This window comes from Schistocerca nitens, chromosome 4 (assembly GCF_023898315.1).
Source record: "Schistocerca nitens isolate TAMUIC-IGC-003100 chromosome 4, iqSchNite1.1, whole genome shotgun sequence".
Lineage (NCBI taxonomy): Eukaryota > Metazoa > Arthropoda > Insecta > Orthoptera > Acrididae > Schistocerca > Schistocerca nitens.
In genome coordinates, this window is record NC_064617.1 from 759,306,684 (window position 1) to 759,331,188 (window position 24,505).

A 24,505-nucleotide genomic window follows, 5' to 3' on the forward strand; every position below is an offset into this window, starting at 1 on the left:
TGATCTTAGTTAAAGTTACTGATCAACACGTGGTGCCACTTTACTCACAAAGTAGTGACAAAGCAACTACCGGAAGATATTCTGAACTTCACACGCGAATTACACTGCGTTGCAATTTAAGATAACATTAGATATTTTAGAGATAAAGCTGAAATAAAGGTGATTAAATTTTCAGTTAGGCTGAACTTAAGAAATCCATTGTCCTGCGGACTTAGCAGACACGCACTTAGCCGGAGATCTTACTACTTCAGACGCTTGCCGCGGACAGACTGACCTGCGCTCCTACCGAGCGTGCTTCCGAGATACAAACGGAAGTGACCAGAGAGACAGCTGCCTATGCCAACATGACAAGGGACGGACAGAAACACGCCAAGAATGGAAACCTCTCTGCTTTTAGAAAGCGTAGCTACCTGTTCCGACGTTGGTCCTACTGTTCTCTAGCAGACAGGCTTGTCTGCTACCCTCAAGCATGCAACTAGAAACACATTTGCTCATTCATCCTATCACACAGAAGGGAAGGGGGATGACAGTATCTTATCATATACAGTATATAAAAGAAAGCGGATGTAGGTTCCGTATGAGACTGTGTGTCATGAATTACATATAAACTGTGTTTTAAAGTGTAGTAGTGTGACAGATCGTTCTTGTTTCTGTGTAAAAGTAACACGTTTCACTGCTCAGTCTCCTCCCAGATAGTCAGAAATACCACAGTAAATTTAGAAGAGGAATTTATGCCGTAAATGACAACAGATTTAAGAAATGAACATGAAAGGAATCCAACAGAGACCTTTCATTGTCATGTTGGTCTCTCTGTGGTACACATAAACAAAAACTGCAAAAAACATGAACTTGTTATAAGCCAAAAAAGTAAGTACAGTTACATTACAAATAGTGCGATACAAACTTTACACTAGGTCTCCACATAACATAAAAATTATTTCATCATTCTCACTTTTTAGTAAAATTTTAAGGTAATTCGTACTTGATCACTGTTCCTATTCAGTATAAGAATCTTCACAACATTTGAAAAACAAAACTTAACCACAAAGAGCAAATTATTTTGCTGCAAGTAAGCTGTCTAGTACCGGGTGATCAAAAAGTCAGTATACATTTGAAAACTTAATAAACCACGGAATAATGTAGATAGAGAGGTAAAAATTGACACACATGCTTGGAATGACATGGGGTTTTATTAGAACAAAAAAAAACCATATTGCTAGACCCGTGAAAGATCTCTTGTGTTCGTCGTTTGGTGATGATCGTGTGCTCAGCCGCCACTTTCGTCATGCTTGGCCTCCCAGGTCTCCAGACCTCAGTCCGTGCGATTGGGGTTACCTGCGGTCGCAAGTGTATCGTGATCGACAGATATCTGTAGGGATGCTGAAAGACAACATCCGACGCCAATGCCTCACCATAACTCCGGACATGCTTTACAGTGCTGCTCGCAACATTATTCCTCGACTACAGCTATTGTTGAGGAATGATGGTGGACATACTGAGCATTTCCTGTAAAGAACATCATCTTTGCTTTGTCTTACTTTGTTATGCTAATTATTGCTATTCTGATCAGATCAATCGCCATCTGTCCGACACTTTTTGAACTTATGTGTTTTTTTCTTTCCAATAAAACCCCATGTCATTCCAAGCATGGGTGTCAATTTGTACCTCTCTATTTACATTACTCCATGATTTATTCAGTTTTCAAATTTATACTGACTTTTTGATCACCCAGTACATAAAGCCAATAGATCAAACTCACTCCTTAGCATGAGCGCACTTAACATTTACATTTACGAATTCTATAGAATTGCTGATGATACAAGTATAGTAATCACACCTGACAAACAAGAATTAACTGATGAAATTGTCAATACTGTCTTTCAGAAAATTACTAAGTGGTTCCTTGTAAACGGACTCTCACTGAATTTTGATAAGACACAGTACATACAGTTCCGTACAGTGAATTGTATGACGCCATTAATAAATATAGACCTTAATCAGAAGCATATAGCTAAGGTAGAATATTGCAAATTTCTAGGTGTGTCCATTGATGAGAGATTAAATTGGAAGAAACACATTGATGATCTGCTGAAACATTTGAGTTCAGCTACTTATGCAATAAGGGTCATTGCAAATTTTGGTGATAAACATCTTAGTAAATTAGCTTACTACGCCTATTTTCACTCATTGCTTTCATATGGCATCATATTTTGGGGTAATTCATCACTGAGGAATAAAGTATTTATTGCACAAAAGCGTGTAATCAGAATAATAGCTGGAGTCCACCCACGATCATCCTGCAGACATTTATTTAAGGATCTAGGGATATTCACAGTAGCTTCTCAGTATATATACTCTCTTATGAAATTTGTTATTAACAACCAAACCCAATTCAAAAGTAATAGCAATACTAGGAGAAAGGATGATCTTCACTATTCAAGATTAAATCTAACTTTGGCACAGAAAGGGGTGAATTATACTGGCACTAAAGTCTTTGGTCACTTACCAAATAGTATCAAAAGTCTGACATACTTGAAAAAAGAGACAGCATTGGTCGTATATTTTTACTATTGCAGAATCGATTTTCTGTCACTGAGTGACCATCTTCAGTGCTATATTGTATAACTTAAATTGGGATGCACTGTTGACACTATGCATTACGGCGATCACATAGACTCTATGTGATCGCCGTAATGCATAGTGTCAACAGTGCATCCCAATTTAAGTTATACAATATAGCACTGAAGATGGTCACTCAGTGACAGAAAATCGATTCTGCAATAGTAAAAATATACGACCAATGCTGTCTCTTTTTTCAAGTATACCTGTTATCTGGTCGTTGTGCACAAGACAACATGGAGTCGCCAATCAATAAAAGTCTGACAGATAACCAACAAGTATTTAAGAAGAAATTAAAAGAATTTCTGAATGACAACTCCTTCTACTCCATAGAGGAATTTTTAGATATAAATTAAGAAAAAAAAAACAAAAAAATATTAAAAAAAGTTAAAAAATAAAAATAAAAAATAAAGAAAAACAAAAAAACATAATAAAATAAAGTTGTTATATTAACTTAAGTATGTTGTTAAATTAACCTAATTATGTCATGTATTGGAAAATTCGACTCGTTCCACATCATTACGAAATATCGTATTCATGATCCATGGAACTAGTATTAATCTAATCTAATCTAATCTAATCTAGCTGAGAAACCTGGCGTCCCCTGGGTCACACTGTATGGCCTGGTAAACGGCATGAGAACCATTAAAGATATGAGACGAGTGCAGACCTGTATCTCATTAAGGATATTGTATATGCAATTACCCTGTTAGTAACGTACTTTGGTCGCGGTATGTGGCAGTGGGTTTGTGTTGTGGGGAGTGATCCGCGAAATATGAAGCAATAAATGCTCTTAGGTAAAGCTAAGTAATATATAACTGCCGGCCGTGGTGGCCGAGCGGTTCTAGGCTTCGAATCCTGAGTCGGGCATGGATGTGTGTGATGTCCTTAGGTTGGTTAGGCATAAGTATTTCTAAGTTCTATGGGATTGATGACCTCAGAAGTTAGGTCCCACAGTGCTCAGAGCCATTTGAACCATTTTAAATATATAACTTACGAACTTTACTTGTAAAAATATTTTTATTGTTTAATTCGCGATGCAGTGTAATGGTGATAGTCCTCAACACGTTTCATCCATACTGTGGTGAGTGGAAGTGGGTGACTGTTGTTGACAAATATGGAACACTTACTACTCTTAGAAAAAGCTATATTCCCTGTGACTTCTCAACTTTACCATATTGGAGAACATACTCGCTCATACTGTACACACCCTGTTCCATCCATACTAGCAGTAACATTGCGTTACGGAGAAATATTTAAATGCGGGTAACATCATGACGACAATGCGAAGTTGCTGACGCAAACGCGTTTAATTATTAAAAGGACAGTACTTAAAGAAGAATTATCGAAATGTTTATCCGGAATCACTATAGAGTACCGTTCGATTGTTCATTTCCTAATCACGAGTGTTTTTATCTTTCAGGCTGTCTGGAATTCTTTCTTCGTCTCTGCTGATCGTCTGTAAAGTATGGTTGGCGAAAACGCACGGTGACATCAAAATTTTATTTATTTGATATTACACGTCGTTGTTAAAGCCGGAATCATGAAATCGCGCAAGCATCATTTTATGTCAGATGAATGAAACAATAAACACATTTTCATGTGTACGATGAAGTTCTTAAGTCAGAGAGTAAATAGCTTTAAGTAAACAAACAGTATTTTTTGCCTTGTTTCTCAAATTTTATTACGGTTGCTGCAAAACCTAGATTTCGCCTTATAAGTTCATTTTGAAGTAAGTTACTGATTTTTAAAGGTAATAAAAGCAAAGGTAGACTTGGTGATAAAGCAAAGATAAACATCTCAACTTCTTAATGTATCGATGGTAGCTTTAATGTAAAATTACTTCAATGACCAATTTTTGACAAATTACAGTGGAATTGCACTATTCAGAAATTACACAACGTGACTAGATACGTAGGTATAAAGTTATGCATCTGCTAGAAGCTTTTGTCAACTCTAGTATTGAGTTTTAGTTCTATCTAGGAGCTGTGATAACATCTGAAAGAGGTCAATTATTGAATAGGTTTTGCACATTTACTAATAGATATGCGGGTATACACATCTGTTTTTTAATTTCTAGAATATCAGACTGGCTGAGTTTTGCCCCCTTTTTCTCTATGTGTAAGACTCCTACATCTATCATGTACTTATGGTTTTTGTTAAGGCAGCGTTCCGCAAAGTCTGAAACATGTTTTTTGAGTCTCCAGCTTCTACGATGTCCAATGTAGAAAGATTGACACTCCCGGCACATGTTCTAATAAACCATACTTTTTGCGATAGCTGGTTCTTTGTCTTTTGCTTTGAACAAGTATCTTTTTACTGTCCGAGGGGCATAGAAAACCACAGAGAAATCCCTTATCTTCAAAATGTTAGTTACACTGATTTTTTCCCTATAAAGTGTTATCTTCACCATTCCTTTTCCTGTTTTTCTGTGTTGCTCATTGGGAAAAGTGGAGATCTGGCTTGAATATTAATCTTTTTCCTTCAAATTTGGTTCAAATGGCTCTGAGCACTATGGGACTTAACTTCTCAGGTCACCAGTCCCTTAGAACTTAGAACTACTTAAACCTAACCAACCTAAGGACATCACACACATCCATGCCCGAGGCAGGATTCGAACCTGCGACCGTAGCGGTCGTGCGGTTCCAGACTGTAGCGCCTAGAACCGCTCAGCCACTCTGGCCGGCCCTTCAAATTTGGTCAGAGATGTTTGGAAATGAAATACTAGCCAGGATCCAGGCAGGAAACAGGGCATATTTTACACTTGTCAAATTATTCTACTGCAATTTTTTTCAACATCTAAAATCAATATGTCTTCTTCTCATTCATATTCTATTTTTTATTCTTCACGCCAGGATTTAGGCAATATTCCTGTTTCGACTTTACATTTTCTATGTCTTCATCATCCCACTATGTAATTGCACTTGTTTGCACACTGGACTCGCATTCGGGAGGACGACGGTTCAATCCCGTCTCCGGCCATCCTGATTTAGGTTTTCCGTCATTTCCCTAAATCTCTTCAGGCAAATGCCGGGATGTGTCCTTTGAAAGGGCACGGCCGACTTCCTTTCCCATCCTTCCCTCTTCCGATGAGACCGATGACCTTGCTGTTTGGTCTCTTTCCGCAAACAACCCAACCCAACTTGTTTGCAATGACGGACTTTCTGTCTTCTGCCACACATTTACGATGTTGCCTCAATTTCTCCCCATACTCATGCACTTTGTCGTTTAAGAAACTATTTCTCATTTCACTGCTTATGAGATTCTCCCTTGAGAAAATTTTGACGCATAATAAAAATTACATTTTAGTCGGCTGTGTGCTGCTTTGGTTCTTTGTTCTTTACAATCCAAGATTCACTGTCAGGGAGCAAGGAACGCACAACCATTGTTTCGTAATACTTTAAATTTGTGTCTTTGCTCATCTTGTTGCTTAAGGTTTTATTTATTGTTCAGCATACGTACATCATTATCGTTAAGTACATCGATATCGTACCCACAATATCTAAAACTGGAGACTTATTCATGTTCCTTGTCTTCAATAACTGTTTTGATAGGACTGGGTGTGATCTATGATAACCTATAATATTAGGTTTAGCGATGGGTGTGTTGGTGGTGTAGGAGTGGTATCCTTTGACTAGTAATCAAAACGTCCTGTATCCAGGGTTCGGACCAAGCCACAGCTTAAATTTTCAATAAAATTCGTCAGCAACAGCTGCCGAAGACATTCGGCATAAGTAGTCAGACTTGTTATGCTAACAGCCTTGTCAAAAAAAAAAAAAAGTTCAAATGGCTCTGAGCACTTTGGGACTTAACATCTGAGGTCATCAGTCCCCTAGAACTTAGAACTACTTAAACCTAACTAACCTAAAGACATCACACACATCCATGGCCGAGGCAGGATTCGAACCTGCGACCGTAGCGGTCGCGTGGCTCCAGACTGAAGCGCCTAGGACCGCCCGGCCACTCTGGCCGGTAACCTTGTCAAAGAGGGCGCAGGAGGGGACAGAGGTTCTGGGCATTCTCTTGCCCTTGGAGCGTGAAACCGCCAGTAAAAGGTGTGACCATCAGTAACGATCAACGGATAAAAATGAAGAAAGCAATTGAAACCATTGCATGAAAGATATATAAAATATTTCCGCAGGGCATGTGGCATGTATTGGAAAAGTGTCATGATGATCTCTCCATTCCCAGAAAGTTACACATTAGTCCTCTATTCGAATCTCCGGGAGGGGACTGCCAAGGGGTGGTGACCATAAGAAAAAAGACTGGATAACTAACGAAAAGATAATGCTATACAAGTAATGGCCTGGGTTGTCAGAAGTTTCATCCTCGTAGGAAAGCAAGAATATCTGAATATGAAATTGTAAAGGTTCGATCTACGTACTCGTATACTGGGAGTCAGTGACATTACGGTAGTATCAATACCAGCCGAAAATGGTATAACGGGTTACAATTCGTTATGAATAGGACATTAGGGCAGTCAAGGTTCATTAATTCACATTAGTTTCAGGGAGAACTGATGACCTCAGATGATAAATACCATAGTGCTTAGAGCCATTAGTTTCAGGGATAGGATCGCCCCATCAGAATCGACAACAAACCAACGCCGAAAACGATGGTTCAGTATACATGCCAGCGTCGCAAGCACATGATTAAGGGACAGAGAAAGCATGAGGATACTGAACCGGTAATTCAGTTAGTAAAGGGAGATGAAAATCATGGGGAATTGGAAGGCGGTTGTAGGGGAAGCGATGAAAGAAAGAGTTAAGGGAGAATGTGGGTTTGGGAGTCGGAACGAAAGAGGAGAAAGGGTGCGTGAGTTCTGCAATAAATTTCAGGTAGTAGAGAGAATAATCTTTTCAAGAATAGCAAGAGCAGGAGATGTAATGGAAAGAAATGTATTCTTAAGCCACGATCCCTAAATACTAAATATTTCACGATGACCTGCATTGACAGAAACTTACTGACATCTTCTGACCCGCGGAAATTTAAAGGCCTTACATACGAATTACGTAGCTACGTCCGAAGATCAGAAGATGACAGCAAGCTTCTGACGAAAATGGCTTCAGAAGTAACAGATTTCCATTAAATCGACAGTTCGCTGCCATCACATAAATATGTGAAATCTACAGGCGAAGTATGCTTGGGAAAAGATCTCGAGACAAGGGAAAATTTCAGCTGGAAAACAGCTTGGTCAGCCCGAGATTAGAGAATCAGATACTGGATTGTGAGGCTTACCCAAGAACAAATATAGACTCAGATCACAATTAAGAAATGATAAAGAGGAAGGGAATCATCGAGAAGAAATAGTGGGGAAGGAAGTGGGATACTGAAGTACTGAGGAATGTAGAGACGCGTTTGAATTTGCCAAGAACTCCGGTACAGTGAAAAGGAATACCAGAGGTGGCAATTCTGTGAAGACGACTAGACAACTCTAGAAAGGGCAGTAACAGATCTTAGGCTACCAAACATACTATAAAGAAGATAGGAGAAGAAGTACTTCAACTCATAGACGAAAGATGGAAGTACAAAAATGTTAATGAAAAGAAAATGCCTTACGAATGCCCATCACTGTTACAATCAGGATACACGATACAGAATTGATAAATTACTGTGTCTGTTGTGGTAGAAATTTCGTGTTCGTTAAACTGGAAGTTTATTGACATGGAATGAAAGTGTACAGGTAAACAAAGGAAGAGGATGTCTATGGAAATGGTAGCATTTGAAAAAGTGAAGCTGTTGCTAACATCTAGAAGATTTCCAGTGGATCTGAGGAAAATATTTGCTGAAAGTTATGTCTGGAGTGTAATGTTATACAATGAGGTGACAAAAATCATGGGATACCACCTAACATCGTGTCTGACCCCCTTTTTCCCGGCGTAGCGCAGCAACTCGACGTCGCATGGACTCAAAAGTCGATGGAATTCTCCTGCAGAAATACTAAGCCATGCTGCATCTGCGAAAGCTTTCCCGGTGCAGGATGTCGTCTGACTAGGTCACTGTTTTCCAGTCGCCTAGGGTCCAACCGATATAGTCACAAGCTCAGCTAATAGCAAAGGCACTTGCGTCGGTCGTCTGCTTCCATAGCCCATTAACGCCAAATTTCTCCACACTGTCCTAACGAATGCGTTCGGCTATTTGACACTGTGTTGCTTGTCTGTTGGCACTGAGAACTTAAACAAATGCCGCTGCTATCGGTCGTTAAGTAAAGGCCGTCGGCCACTGCGTTGTCCATGCACACTCTTGACACTGTGGATCTTGGGATACAGGATTTCCAAATTGGAATGTCCCTTCCGTCTAGCTCCAATGACCCTTCCGTGTTCGAAGTCTGTTAAGTACTGTCGTGCCATAATCACATTGCGAACCTTTTCACATGAATCAGCTGAGGACAAATGACAACTCTACCAATGCACTGCCCTTTCATACCTTGTGTACACAACACTATCGCCATCTGTATATGTGCATATCGCTGTTCCATGACTTTCGCTACGTCACTGTACAACACTGAATCACGGTCTGTTGAAAAGAAAAATAATCACAGAATAACCAAGATATGGGTAATAACCATTACCATCATATAGTAGTTAATATATTATTTACGTATCATGTCGTATCAGTATGATAATATTATTAAAAAAAAATGGTTCAAATGGCTCTGAGCACTATGGGACGTAACTTCTGAGGTAATCAGTCGCCTAGAACTTAGAACTAATTAAACCTAACTAACCTAAGGACATCACACACATCCATACCCGAGACAAGATTCGAACCTGCGACCGTAGCGGTCACGCGGTTCCAGACTGAAGCGCCTAGAACCGCACGGCCACACCGGCCGGCTTATTATTAATAAATACCCATCAAAAACACTGGACATCGAAAAACAACCTTGTACCAGTATTCAAAGGGTAGTTTGTCACATATGAAAGCACAGATATCATTCATATTGGTGTGACTTGGCATGATATATAAATAATATGTGAATTTTTATCCTGTTGCTATGATTACTAACAGAAATTTATAAAAGACTGAAGGGCTGTTGGCAGTCACCTTCAAACAAATGTCAAATAAGCAATAAACTCAGATTATGGAGAAATGAAAATACTTCTTTATAAGCTTTCGCGCACTAAACTATGCGCAAGAAAGAAAGTCAGCAGACTTATGTGGATGGCTGTTATCACAGCTTTATAAGCGGTTTCTTGTTCTACACTAAATTATAGTCCACAAGTTTTCCGATTTGTATTGAGAACCGTAGTATTTTGGAACTTGACTGTCGTCTAACCGAATCAGTAGAAACAACTGTAAAGCGATTGTTATTGACTAGAGAGAAATCGATTGCTTGGTAAGATTGTTTCTCTTCAGAGCTGAAATCTCTTTCTCCGCCATTTCGTAGCTGAGCGGAACAAAAGATGTAATAAAATATAGAAATGAGGCTGATAATCTGGCGATTGTATTTGATAACTGTTTTTATATTGTCAGCCTATACAATTCATGGCTCTGAGCACTATGGGACTCAACTGCTGAGGTCATTAGTCCCCTAGAACTTAGAACTAGTTAAACCTAACTAACCTAAGGACATCACAAACATCCATGCCCGAGGCAGGATTCGAACCTGCGACCGTAGCGGTCTTGCGGTTCCAGACTGCAGCGCCTTTAACCGCACGGCCACTTCGGCCGGCTACAATTTATAATTTATAGAATATTCACGTGAGTACTCTTATTTAGAAACTTGAGTGCAACAGGTTCTTTTTTAAAGAAAACTTTATTTTACCTTCCGTGCTGCCATACAATATAGCCAAAAGCGAGAATCATTTAAATGTACACTGCTCTAATAATAATAATAATAATAATAAGTTGGAACAACCTTTTCGATGTTTCCAATGCAATCAACATTTGTAGTTTTAACAGTGCATATGGAGAAGATGAAATGGTTACATTTACAGATCAGTAGAATACGCAGTTCTGAGGTACTAGCTGTCGACACATGCTGAAACATACTCATTATTACGTGGTTTAGGCCCCGCAGGCCTCAGTGCAGATGCTGATTCAGACATCCAGTCGATCGTACAGACGCTGAGATATTGTCCTCGGACACGTTATGCCGCACCCACTCGACCTGTCAACGTAGTTCTGTGAGAGTTGTTGGCTGGAGACTCTCGCGAGTCACTTACCATAGTGTCACAAACGTGCTCGATTGGATACAAATCATCCGGAGATAGTGCTGCACAGGGAGTTGCTGTATGTTTTGCAGAGCGTGTTGAGTTTCATAGGCAGTATATTGGCAAGAATTATGCTGTTGGAACGACACATCACCTCCTTGTTGCAAGAACAGCAAAAAACAACATTCTGCACGTACCGAGCTATGGTTAGCGTTCTCTACAGAAACACAAAAGGTGAACGAGGGTTGTAGTTAGAGTATCATAAGACCTTGTTTGGAACCAATGTGTTTAGGACGAAGGTACTCTACGAGAGAGCGCTGACGGAGTCTACTTCGAACGTGCAAACGACCGTCATTTGCGTGCAGGTAGAATCAGCTATCATCGCTGAAGACCTCGGCGCTCCGATTCATCTTCGACGTGATCCTCTGCCGGCACCAGTCGAGCCGTGCGCGTCGATGCTGTGGCGTGAGTGGAAGGCGGGCTAGAGGTGTGCGTGTTGACACGTCTGGGATCAGAAGCCCTCTTGTCTGTGCTGTGGTAGCTGTACGATCTGCCACTACCATCTACCACTACTCATCTAAACATATGACGAGCGTGGTGGGTGTCTGTGCTGCGCGGACGCCCAGATCCTCATCTACGGGTGTGAGAAGTTCAGGAGACCACTGGCACCAGCGTCTTTGCACAACTGACGCAGCACGTCCAAAGTTTGTGACAACTCTCGGAAAGGACTATCCGGCCACTCAGGGACCGCAATTTGGCCCCTTTCAAAAACGCTCATTTGGCCCTAGGAAGCACGTGTGAGGCTACGCGGCATGGTTACCGGCTTGATTCACATGTTTGTACCACTCAGAGGCTTCTGGCTATGAGAATCACCTATTAAAGAGAAGGCACACATGGCGCTCTGGTAGTTATACCACTACGCTGTTGGAGGACGATGTTGAAATCATTTTTAGCACATTTACTATCAGCCAGGCGGAATATGCCGTCATCGGATCTATATTGACGTCGTCTTTCCCAGTGCACTAATTTTTTCCGGCAATGTATTATTTCATCCACAAAAATAGTAGAAGCTCTGTTAAATTCGTTTACTTTCAATTACACATTGAAGAGGCAAGAAAAACTGGTACACCTACCTAATATCGTGAAGGGGCTCCGCGAGCACGCAGAAATGCCGCAACACGACGTGGCATGGACTCGACTAATGTCTGAGGTAGTGTTGGAGGGAACTGACACCATGAATCCAGCAGGGCTGTCCACAAATCCTTAAGAGTACGAGGTGGTGGAGATCTCTTTCGAACAGGACATTGCAAGGCACCCCAGATATACTCAATAATGTTCATGTCCGGCGAGTTTAGTGGTCAGCGGAGTGTTTTAACTCAGAAGAGTGTTCTCGGAGCCACTCTATAGCAATTCTGCACCTGTGGGATGTCGCATTGTCCTACTGGAATGGCCCAAGTCCGTCGGAATGGACAATGGCAATTAATTGATGCAGGTGATCAGATATGATGCTTACGTACGTGTCACCTGCCAGAGTCGTATCTAGATGCATCAGGGGTCCCATATCACTCCATCTACACACGCCCCACGTGATTACAGAGACTCCGCCAGCTTGAACAGTCCCCTCTGACTAACAGTAACCACGGATTCATAAGGTTGTCTTCATATCTGTACATCGTCCATCCGTTCGATAGAATTTGAAACGATACTCGCCCGATCAGGCAACATGTTTCCAGTCATGGCAGTTCAGGTCAGTGTTGATGGACCCAGGCGAGGCGTAAAGCTTTGTGTCGTGCAGTCATCAAGGGTACCAGAGGGCGCTATTGGCTCCGAGAGCCCATGTCGATGATGTTTCGTTGAATGGTGCCCACGCTGAACAATTGTTGGTGGACTAGCATTGAAATATGCAGCAATTTGCGGAAGAGTTGTGTTCCTGTCACACTGAACGATTCACTTCAGCCGTCGTTGGTCCCGTCCTTGAAAGACCTTTCTCCGGCAGCAGCGATGTCGAAGGTTTGATGTTTTACCGAATTCCTTATCTTCACGGTGCACTCGTGAAATAGTCCTACGGCAAAACTCCCACTTCATCTGTACCTTGGAGATGCTGTATCCCATCGCTCGTGCGTTGGCTATAACACCCTGTTCAAACTCACTTAAATCTTGATAATTGCCATTCTTGCAGCAGTAGCCCATCTAACAACTGCGCCGGCCGATGTGACCGAGCGGTTCTAGGCGCTTCAGTCCGGAACCGCGCTGCTGCTACGGTCGCAGTTTCGAATCCTGCCTCGGGCATGGATGTGTGTGATGTCCTTAGGTTAGTTAGGTTAAAGTACTTCTAAGTCTAGGGGACTGATGAACTCAGATGTTAAGTCCCATATTGCTTAGAGCCATTTGAACCATCTAATAACTGCGCCAGATACTTGTTGTCTTATATAGGCGTTGCCGAAAGCCTTACATATCTCTGTATTTGAATACGCATGCCTATACCAGTTTCTTTGGCAAATGTTCAAATGAGTGTGAATCCGTAAGGGACCAATCTGCTGAGATCATCGCTCCCTACACTTACACACTACTTAAACTAACTTACGCTAAGAACAACACACACACCCATGCCCGAGGGAGGACTCGAACCTCCGGCGGGAGGGGCCCGGTTCTTTGGCGCTTCAGTGTATATTAATATGGATAATAATTCGCTATGTACTGTGAGTGATGGAGAATTCTAAAATTTCATATAGTATTTTTCTAGTCATATGGTCTTCTAAATAAGACCTCTTCGTCACGAACTGGATAGATAATTGTCTAGTCTGATTGTCAATGTTCTAACATTCAAAGTAAACGGTAATAAATTACAAATAAAAATGACCCTTTCTGAAAATGCAAACTCTAAAAACTCAGTAATAAAATGAACATAATTAATTGTTCGCCAGTTTTGAGGTACAATTTCGTATTTAAGAATGTTTCTGAACGGAGAATTTTCTGAGTTTAAATTACCGACACTATCGCTGAAACAAACCCTGTCGTCGCATGACGTCAAAAAAATATTATGTATGCAAAAAAATCTCTAAATGTGTATACACAGTTTATGTTTGAACAGATATTCTAATATGAGGGTCGTCCACAAAGTAAGTTTCGTTTCTGTTTCTATCCGCTACGATCGGAATTCCGAGCATGTGCGGCAGTTACTGTGACTCAAGGGGAAGACATGTACGCCATATTCGGATCGCTGCTGCTGACGTGTGCTATGTCAGCCGTAATTGAAAATGTCGCCTCGTGTGAAATGAGATCTGTGATTCGATTTCTTAATGCAAAGAAGGTTAAACCAAAGGAAATTCATCGGGAAATCTGCGAGGTTTACGGACAAAATCCTATGAGTGATTCAGTGGTTAGAAGATGGGTCAGACTGTTCAATGAAGGACGTGATCAAGTGCACGATGAAGAACGAAGTGGACGCCCGTCTGTAGTTACTGATGAACTGGTTCACGCAATTGAAGAGAAGATTAAGCACAACAGTAAGTTTACACTTAGTGCCCTTGCTATGGAAGTTCAGCATATCTGACGATCACTAATTCATGAAATTTTCACTGAAAAACTGAAATTTCGAAAACTTTGCTTACGTTGGGTATCCAAAATTCTTACTGAACAACACAAAAACAATGGAGGGCCAGTGCACATCAGTTCTTGAGACGCCACAATGAAGAAGGCGATAGATTTCTTTCTCGGATAGTCATGGGGGATGAAACTTCGGTATCGTACGACATGTCTGAAACAAAACGACAATCAGTGGAATGGAGGCACACTTTATCCCCAACGAAGGTTAAGCTTAAGAAAATCTTGACACCTCGAAAAATATGTGCACCGTTTTTTTGGGATAGTAAAGGCATTTTGCTGATTGATTTCTTACCACGCAATACACAACAAACGCCGAGGATTACTGTCAAAAGGTGGTGTTTCTTTTTTCACGATATTTCCCGACCTCACACGGCGAATGCGACCAAACAAGTCTTACGAGAATTTCAATTTCACTGGGATGCGTTTGACCATCCTCCGTACGGCCTGGACCTCGCTCCTAGCGACTTTCAACTCTTCTTACACCTAAAATCTGACCTTGGTGGTCAGCACTTCAACGATAATGACGAGCTGAAGGAACAAATTTCCACATGGCTGAATACACAGGCGGCAACCTTCTATGAAGAAGGCATACAAAAACTTGTGCCACGCTATGACAAGTGCCTACAAAATTTCGGAAGCTGTGTAGAAAAGTAGTTTAACAGCTGTAGATTTTTGTACAATAAAAATTTTTTCTATATATGTACACGTTTGTTTTATACAACCAAACGGCACTCAGTGGACATATCTCGCATCACGCTTACTCGAGTTACTAGAGCTAATCTTGGTCACTGATGTCCCAATTTTAACTTGGTTGGGAGACACAAAATTTTTTTGGTTCACGTAACTATTTTGGAAATGTTGGCTAATGATGGGATCGGGACGGAATAATAGATTATCATGTACATTGTTGGAAAGTAAGTGGTTTCAGAAGTAATAGAAACGCTGTATAATAACGTAATGCTGGCAGGATGTATGCAAAAATGTTGCCGTAATACAACTGAAACGTTGATACCGTTACGGAAAAAAATTCTACGTTGTCGCGAGGGTCGCATTGCAGCTGAATAATTTTGTGTAGCCGTATGGACAAGCATGTAAGCGAAGTGACAAGTTAGGGAATTAAAATTTCAGGAAGTTAAATGAGATCGTTGACGCCACTGACACGTACAGCACGTAACAGTCGTAGACAGCTCAGCAACGAGCCCGAAAGAAAAAATTATGTCGGTGACGTATATGGCTAAAGCCCACTAACATAACAGATAATGCTGGACAAAAAGACGGTGCTTGCTAAATAAGAATATGCAAACACACTACGTCCGTGCAAGTTCGAGCTAGTCACGAAATTCTCTGCTTCAAGTGACGGCAGTTCTCTAATCAAACACTAAGGTTTATCAGAGCACTGTTCTTAGTGTTTTATCTGGTATCTTACGTAGTTCCTTTTGACGTGTTCTTGATTTATTGTCTGTTTTAAATACATTTAAAATACCGAGGACAGGGCTCTATAGAGGCAACTGAATTGAACTGATCATTTCATCGCATCAAAATACATTTAAAATCTTCTTTGTGTGTGCGTGTGTGTGAGTGTGAGTGTGTGTGTGTGTGTGTGTGTGTGTGTGCGAGAGAGAGAGAGAGAGAGAGATAGCACTGTTGTTAGTAAAACAGTTCTTACAAGCGTCTGAAAATGACTATAAATGCAGGTTAAATTAGAGGGTATGATGTATTTTTGCTCGCAACATTTATCTTCTAGAAATATAATATGAAGTAATTTATTATTTATTTTTGACAGATGGTTGTTGACGTGAAATTACAAAAAGATGACATTTCAATTACTTAATCGCCCCTGAGAACCAATTTTCACTCTGAAAGAAAAAGTCACGATCCTTAAAGCAAATAGTACATTATGTGAAGAAAGTTTCATTTTGTATCTTATTTTTTCTAGAAAACTTGCAAGTTTCCGTTAAAGCTTATAGTGAGGATTCGAGAATATTCACACTTGCCGTCTTTGGATCTGGAATTATTACATTGTTCTTCAAGTCTAAGGCTAGACGTTTGAATCTCTTTGTGCAAAATATTACATAGGCACGTGACATACACCTTTAAAGTGTGATGGTACTTTACTTTTCATTCATTCATGAAAATGTCTCATATTTTGCTACCTATAAAATAGTTGTAATTAAAACCGAATGATCTTAAATTCGAAGCTCATTTGTGCTCATTAAAGTGGATAGCATTTGACTGAAGTGGTTGTAGTGACTAATACCAGGTAAATGCAGTGTTTCTCTGCTTCTCTAACTTGAGTTTAATTGCCGGCAATGCTTGCTTTCCCATTAAAAATAACAATTTTATTTTAATTACACGAAGCTTTTTATACTCTTATGAACTCAGTGATAATAGTTGACTGTTTGATACGACTGTTCAGTGTGCCTGTTACATATTTTTGTGCAAACCATTAAGATCTACATGACAACATTAGTACAACTATCGTTTACTTTGTGACACCTATTCGAATTATCGCTGAATTATCGAAAAATATTTATATCCGCATCCTACTACACAGAAAACCTAACTTGATTTGAGCTGTTTCGAAAGGCACAGAGTGTTCTAGCATATGTCACGTTCTCTAATCACATTCATTGCGGCGTGACAGTAGTGTCAATGTTTGCGCATCTTCGTATGAATAGGTAGTTAAGTCAGCGCCCGACCATTAAGCCGTATATGTACTGGGGTTGGTAATTATCGTTTGACATCAGTCACTGATTACTTCCTAAAAATCTGAAACAAATAACGTTCAACAAATGAACTTTTCTCTTGCATTTACTTTTAATAGTGATGAACATTCCTTTGGCCAACGGCCTTGCTGCAGTGGTAACACCGGTTCCCGTCAGATCACGGAAGTTAAGCGCTGTCGGACTGGGTTAGCACTTTGATGGGTGACCATCCGGTCTGCCGAGCGCTGTTGGCAAGCGGGGTGCACTCAGCCGTTGTGGGGCAAACTGAGGAGCTACTTGATTGAGAAGTAGTGGCTCCGGTCTCGAAAACTGACATACGGCCGGGAGAGCGGTGTGCTGACTACATGCCTCTCCCTATCCGCATCCAGTGACGCCTGTGGGGTGAGGATGACACAGCGGCCGGTCGGTGCCGTTGGGCCTTCATGGCCCGTTCGGGAGGAGTTTCGTTTACTTTAATATTCCTTTGAGCTCAAAAAAATGTTTCCCTAGATATCTTATGATAGGCATGGGAATTTGCGCTAGGTGTCTGTAAGTTCATCGAGCTAGACAGTGCGAAAAATCTGTCTACATACTTGATTGAAATGTCAGAGTCGGACGCAAGTGTTTCAGACCAGACAAATTATGTTTTTCCCTTAAGAAAATAGCTGAAGCCATTTCTCCGCAGTTTTATATGGTTTTTGGGTGTTGAATCAGAATTTCGTGTTTTCTGCCTTCTGGAATATTTGCTTCACAAAGAAAAACGTCAAATTGTCCCCACATTCTTAGGTCTCGTGCATCTCTAAAACTATATGTTTTTCGAAGATGACCACGCTGAATGGTAGGTATTTTTACTCGTCTGCCAAAAAGTTAAAAATACCAAACCTCTCTCCCCTAAATTCGAATAATATACATGTTATAATAAAAAGACATCCACACCGCTTGAAAGTACATTCAGTTTTCTACAAGAGGGCGGAGGGAGCAAAGGGAAAAATGTCTTCTGCGCCCCATAGCCAAACGAAGCCTCCCACTCGTCTATCTCTCATCCGCGCCGTGTCACCGGTGTATTACGCTTAAAATAGGTTGTATTGAATGTATTGATGGGAAAGCATTGGGCACTGAAAGATCCAGGCAAATGACCGGAGACTGTGAAAGGTCCCGACTGAATATTGAGTTTTTGCTACGCTTTAACTAAAGAAAAGCTGTAATCAAATGATCATTGTCATGATAGATAAGAAATGATCAGTGAAGCTTAATAATGTTGCAAAATATTACATGAATTAACATCTTCTGTGGACTCAGCTGCTGCAGACATTGGTACAACAAGGGGTTCGTCCAGGTCGCCTTGTCTTCTGTATCAAAACTGTTGTCGATGCTGAAGCACGTCCCTCCACGTCCCTATACGGTTTCATGCAGGAATTGTCGCGACGGTTAATAATAATTATGTTAGTTGAATGTTGAGTGAAAGTAGTTAACACTGTCATTCAAATGACATTCAAGAGTGATAGTTCTTTCAAGTCCTGTGGGAAAAGCGAACGTATGCAGAAACGAATACCCAATGAAGCAAAGTTAGTTGATTAATGGCGGATAAGTGTTGGATAGAAGTAATCAGAAAATCAGTTGTTGCAAAAAAGTTTAAAAAAACTGGAGACGATTCGAGTCGTGGTACAATGTAGACGCAAGAAACGAAAGAGGCCCCTTAGCTGATCTAACAAATGCGACAGAGTTAGCAAATTTGAACAGCAGATTATACTGCGGAAATACGAGCACTCATGCTTCTATTAATTTAATGGCTTATTCCAATTGGGTGTTGTTATTGCAAACCGAATGTGAGTATAATCAACTAAGAACGGAGCCATATGGGATGAGTGCTCACAATAAAACGGATAACATGTAAATTGATTTCAATGCAACACCTAATAAGACCATAGGAAACGTCGTTACTGAAAACTGACAGTAAATCAACATTTATTTCCTTTTTTAACACCAGTCACCCTCAATGCATTAGTCGAGCGTCACAAATGATAAATCGTTCTGTTTTGCATATGTGACAATAATTTTGTGTCGTTGAAAACTGCTTATTTAAGGTATTGCATCACGCTACAATTGACCTTCACCTAAACTCAACTTTGTTTTGCAATTTTCCTTATGATTTTCAGGTTTATGACCAATCTTTGACAACTAACAAGTCTTCTTCCATATTTCGTAGCAATCTGATAGCTATAAATGACCTCATCCCGCGTATGCCAGTGTGACTTTAGGATTAATATCATTACATGTTACAATATCATAACAGTTTATCAGGATATGGCGGAAGCGTCGACTGTAATATTTTCATTCTAATGGCACGGTAATTTTATTTACAAAAATGTATTCCTTACGTAAGGTAACCAAAATATTTAGGAAGCTCGTAACTTTAACTCTAATCTATAGGGCGATATGTAACTAATGACGTAAGAAAATCATAAGGAGTCTTCTAACACATCAGAGAAGAATACAATTTCACCTTCGTATTAGAGTCAAGCGTAATGCTTTCCCAGAGAGCAGAATTCTAATGCCTGTATAACTGCGACCATCGTTTCGAGAGAATGCTTATGTTTGCACTTCCCACTATCCTCTCGTCAGTGAATTTTCAATACTAACGTAAATGATGTTCGTAAAACTGAATATCCTACCGCAATCACTTATCCCAAGTGTAGTGTCAGCTGAATACTGTCGAATAGTTAATTTGCTAAGATTGCCAGCTGCGGAAGCTAAAGCACGCTACCATAGATGTGCTCACAGGGTTATTACTTTTGGGGATAGGGGAGCCCAGCTGCTGTAGACATTATTTTTCTTTGGATTATCAGTCTTCTCATTGACATCTTGGGTTGTCGGGTGTTCTGCCGGATATCAGCGTCGTACTTGCACGATATTTCGGTCACGTAACTCGTAACCTTCATCAGGTGCGACCTGAGACTGCTCCTCGAGTGGACCTGGTCCAGTATTTATGCCTATGGCCTTCCCCCTCCACCAACGGCTGCAGGCGCTTCCTCTGTGGTCCGCGCCCATTCCCTGCGACCTGCTGGAGCGTTGCTGCTCCGTTTTCCGTCCGCTGCGGTTCTAGGTGTTCCCTCTGCCGTCCGCGCCCACCAACCCCGCTCCCGCCATTCCGAGTTAGCATGCCGTGCGAGCAGGACCACGCTACTCAGGCGCAGGGTGTGGCGGACCGCTGCCCGGCGGGACTGGCGCGGGCGACCGAGCCAGCCCCGTCGGCGGCCCCGTCCGGCCCCCCACGTACGACGACGCAGCAACAGACAACTGACGTCGCAATGGCACAGCCAAGGCGCACTAGCCCGCTCACGGCGGAGCAGCTGTTCGTCGTTATGACCGGAATATCGGAGGGCGGGAAAAATCCCAAACACGATTTCTATGAACGAGTATACCGCCGGTTCCTACGTCATCTGATGTCAATCGGTCACGTGGAATTCGAAGAGGAGAGAGTACCGACGGGAGCCCTGCCAGGCGTGTCGAGGGAAGACGACACTGTTCTGCCAGCGGCGGCCCCGTTGAGTGTTGCACCACCAGGCCCAGTTACGGAAGAAACTGGTGTACTGCTGACTGCCACTCCGGTCTCTTCCAGTCAAGAGACCACAGATAAACCGATCGCTGTACCGCCAGGCGTGACGACAGAAGACGTCACTGTCCTGCCACATGACAGCACGATCCCTGAGGCTAACCTCGGCGACCTGATCGAGGAGGTTGCCATGGACACATCGCAGCCCTCTAGAAAGAGGCCTGCAGCGGCGGAGGAGGACGAGTCCTCCGCAATCTCTGATTCTTCTTTCAGGCGGAGCCAGAAGAAGAAGATGCCGGAAGCTCCTGCCCCCTCTGAGGCAGAACAGCAGACCGACGACGGCTTCGTTGTCCCGAAGCGGCGGCACACTGCTCGGGCCAAACGGCTTGAGACTGTGCAGCCGCTGCCGACGGCGAACGCATTCGTCGACGTACCCGAAGAGCAGGAGGACATGGATGCTGCTGAGGCACCCAAGAGGCGGGCACCCGCTCCGCCACCGATCACTATATCGTGGAAGGACACGTACCAGTCCTTCCTCGAGAAGTTTCAGGCGGTGACGACCTCCGCCAAGATAAAATGTGCTGGCCGGGACCTGTACAGAGTCTGGGTCAGCACGATGGAGGAGTACCGAGCCGCCATGCGGCTCATAGAGGTGGAGAAGCTTCACTGCTTCACCCACAATGCTGAGCCAGTGAAGCAGCTGAAGGTGGTTTTCCACCGCCTTCCGCTGAAAATGGAGACCGAACACCTGAAGAGGGAACTAGCCGGGCTGGGCTACATGGCCAGCACGGTCACACTCATGAAGTCTCCTAGGACGAGGAGACCCATGCCACTTTTCCTAGTTGTCCTCCCGGACAACTACGAAAATCGGAAGATTTTCCAGCTACAGATGGTGGCCAGGATCGGAGTGGAGGTGGAGCCGCTCAAGGCCAAGGGGAGGCGCGCCCAGTGCTTCTCCTGCCAAGGCCTTGACCACGTGGCACGCTACTGCACGATGCCTGCCCGCTGTGTCAAGTGCGCCGACTCCCACCAGAGTCGGGACTGCACAAAGAAGAGGGAGGAGACGCCCAAGTGCTGCAACTGTAGCGAGCCACATGTGGCGAGCTACAGAGGCTGCGCCGCGTTCAAGCGCCGCCCACAGCAGCAAGGACGTGCGGCACCTGCACGAAAGGTGCAACCAGGCACCAGCTTCGCCTCTGCCACCAAGGGGGCGTCTTCGGGCGCCCCCAGGGGGCGGCAGGTGGACTTCCCGGCCATCACGGCGCCTAACCAGGCAGCCGGCACCCAGGACGACCAACACCAGGGTGGACGACAAACCCGTCCCCCCACCACAGCCACGCCGCAAGCCGCAACTGCGGCACCTCCAGCCGCAACACCAGGAGCTGTAGCAGCGGACCTGGGAGCTTTGATGAGCTCCCTCTCTGCCCTGCTGCAGCAACTGCCGGTGCTTGTCACCGCCGTAACGGGGGCCCTCCAGGCCGCTACCGTCCCCACGAAGCCACACCATGGATAACGTCCTTATACATGGCCTGACCATCTGTGGCTTCAATGCCAACAGCCTGTTCCCGCAACAAGGTGAGTTTCGTCAGTTCATGCAGGACGAGTCCATCGACCTGTGTCTGATCTGCGAAACTCACCTCAAGCCAGGAGTTAACGTGAAGGTAGCAAACTATGTTTGCTACCGGAACGACAGGCCGACGGCAGGCGGGGGTACCGCCATCTACGTCCGCGCCTCACTCCGGCACCACCAGGTGCTGCTCCCAGCCATGGCCACCCTGGAAGCCACCGGGGTGAACGTCACCACGGCTGCGGGGCAAATAACCTTCGTGGCCGCATACAGGCGGCCGCGTGGACACCTCCAGGAGGCGGACGTCGACGCGCTGTTGACGTTTGGGGGTAGGACCTTCATTGCGGGTGACTTCAATGCGAAGCACCCGGAATGGAACTCCCGCCTCACGAACGTCAGCGGCCGCCGACTTCTTCGCGCTGCCCAGAGGAATGGCGCCCTGGTCCTGGGCCCACGGGAACACACCATCTTCCCGGCCAGAGGGCGGTCTGACGTGCTCGACATCGCCGTCATCAAAGGCATCGGGCACCACACGACCGCCACCACGCGGTGTGCGATGTCGTCCGACCACCTGCCGGTGGTCTACGAGATCGACATCGCTGGAGCCACGCTCCCGCCACGTCGGCAGACGTACCGGCGCCTGGACGGCGAACGATTCCAGGACAATGTCCTGGCGTCTCTGGCGGACGCACCTGACCCCGCGGCAGTGGGGGCGGATGCCGCCCTTCAATTCCTCACCCGCCAGCTGCTGCAAGCAGCCGACGCGGCCTCCCCTCCCCCTCCACAGGGTACCAGGGACTTCTCCCGTAACCTGCCGCCCCACATCCGGGACGCAATACGGGAGAAGAACCGCCTCTTCCGGGAGTGGCAGCTCACCCGCCAACCCGCGACGAAACGGCGCCTCAACCGCATGCGGAGAGACATCAAAGCGGCGGCTGAGGCGCACAGAAACAACATCTGGGCGGACTTCGTCGCCTCCCTGAACCCTGAGGACGGCAGCGCGTGGCGGACTGTGAAGTCGTTTCTTCGCAGAAGGCAGCGCGTCCCGCCTCTGCTCGTCGGACAAGACGTCGTCTGCAGCCCCGACGGCAAAGCAGGCGCTCTGGCGGACCACTTCGAGCTGTCATTCACCCCGGTGGATGACAACGTAGACGAAGAACACCTCCACCGGGTTGAAGAGCAGCTCCCTGTCTTCCTGGAAGCCAGGGACGACGAGGACGTGATCGACCCCATCTCCGACGAGGAGGTGGCCGCGCAGATTACAGCGCTCAACACCAAGAAGGCTGGCGGTGCTGACGGCGTCACCAACCATCTGCTGAGGAGCCTGCCGGCGGGTGCATACCCGTTCCTGGCGGGCATCTTCAATCAGGTCCTTCGCTCTGGGGTCTACCCCACTGTATGGAAACATGCAGAGGTGGTGGCAATCCCCAAGGCGAACAAGGACCCACGGGACGCCGCCAACTACAGGCCCATCAGCCTGCTGCCAGCGCTCTCGAAGATGTTCGAGCGCCTGTACGCCAGACGACTGCTCCGCCACGTGTCAGCAGAAGGCATCATCCCTGATGAGCAGTTCGGTTTTAGGAGGGGCCATTCCACCGTCCACCAGCTGATGCGGCTGGTAGAAGAAGCCATGCGCGCCCTGGAGACTCGGGAATACCTTGGGGCGGTGTTCCTGGACGTCTCCAGGGCATTCGACTCCGTGTGGCACGACGGCCTCGTGTACAAACTCTTCGTGCACGGGGTACCGACGTCGCACGGAGTCCTCCTCCGCTCATACCTAGCCGAGCGGTCCTTCCATGTCAGACTGGACGATGGGACATCCACCCATCGACACATCCGTGCTGGAGTGCCGCAGGGGTCCGTCCTTGGGCCCCTACTGTACTCCCTATACACCGCCGACGCTCCGCGCGTGACGCCGGTGAAGTTGGCGCTATATGCCGACGACACTGCGCTGTTCGTGCGGAGCATGAAGGCGGTCGAGATGCGCCGTCTTCTCCAAAGAGGTTGCGAGGCCCTTGGCGCCTGGTCGACCAAGTGGCGCCTCAAGCAAAACGCGGCGAAGAGCCAGGCGGTGGTCTTCACGAGACGACCACTGCCGCCTGATCTTCCGCCAGTCACCATCATGGGCAGCCCCGTCCCATGGAGCAAGACTGGCCGCTACCTGTGTGTCACATTGGACCACAAGCTGACATGGAAGCCCCACATCGAGGACGTCAGGGGCAGAGCGATAGGGCGCCTACGCGTCCTGTACCCTCTGCTCAATCCCTCGTCTGCGCTGCCACCTCACCACGGCATCACG

At 44.6% G+C, this 24,505-nt stretch overlaps 1 pseudogene; it reads left to right on the forward strand.

The window, feature by feature from the left end:
• Window positions 1–17,222: 17,222 nt before the first annotated feature.
• Window positions 17,223–17,340, forward strand: LOC126254113 (5S ribosomal RNA; annotated as a pseudogene).
• The last annotated feature ends 7,165 nt before the right edge of the window (window positions 17,341–24,505 follow it).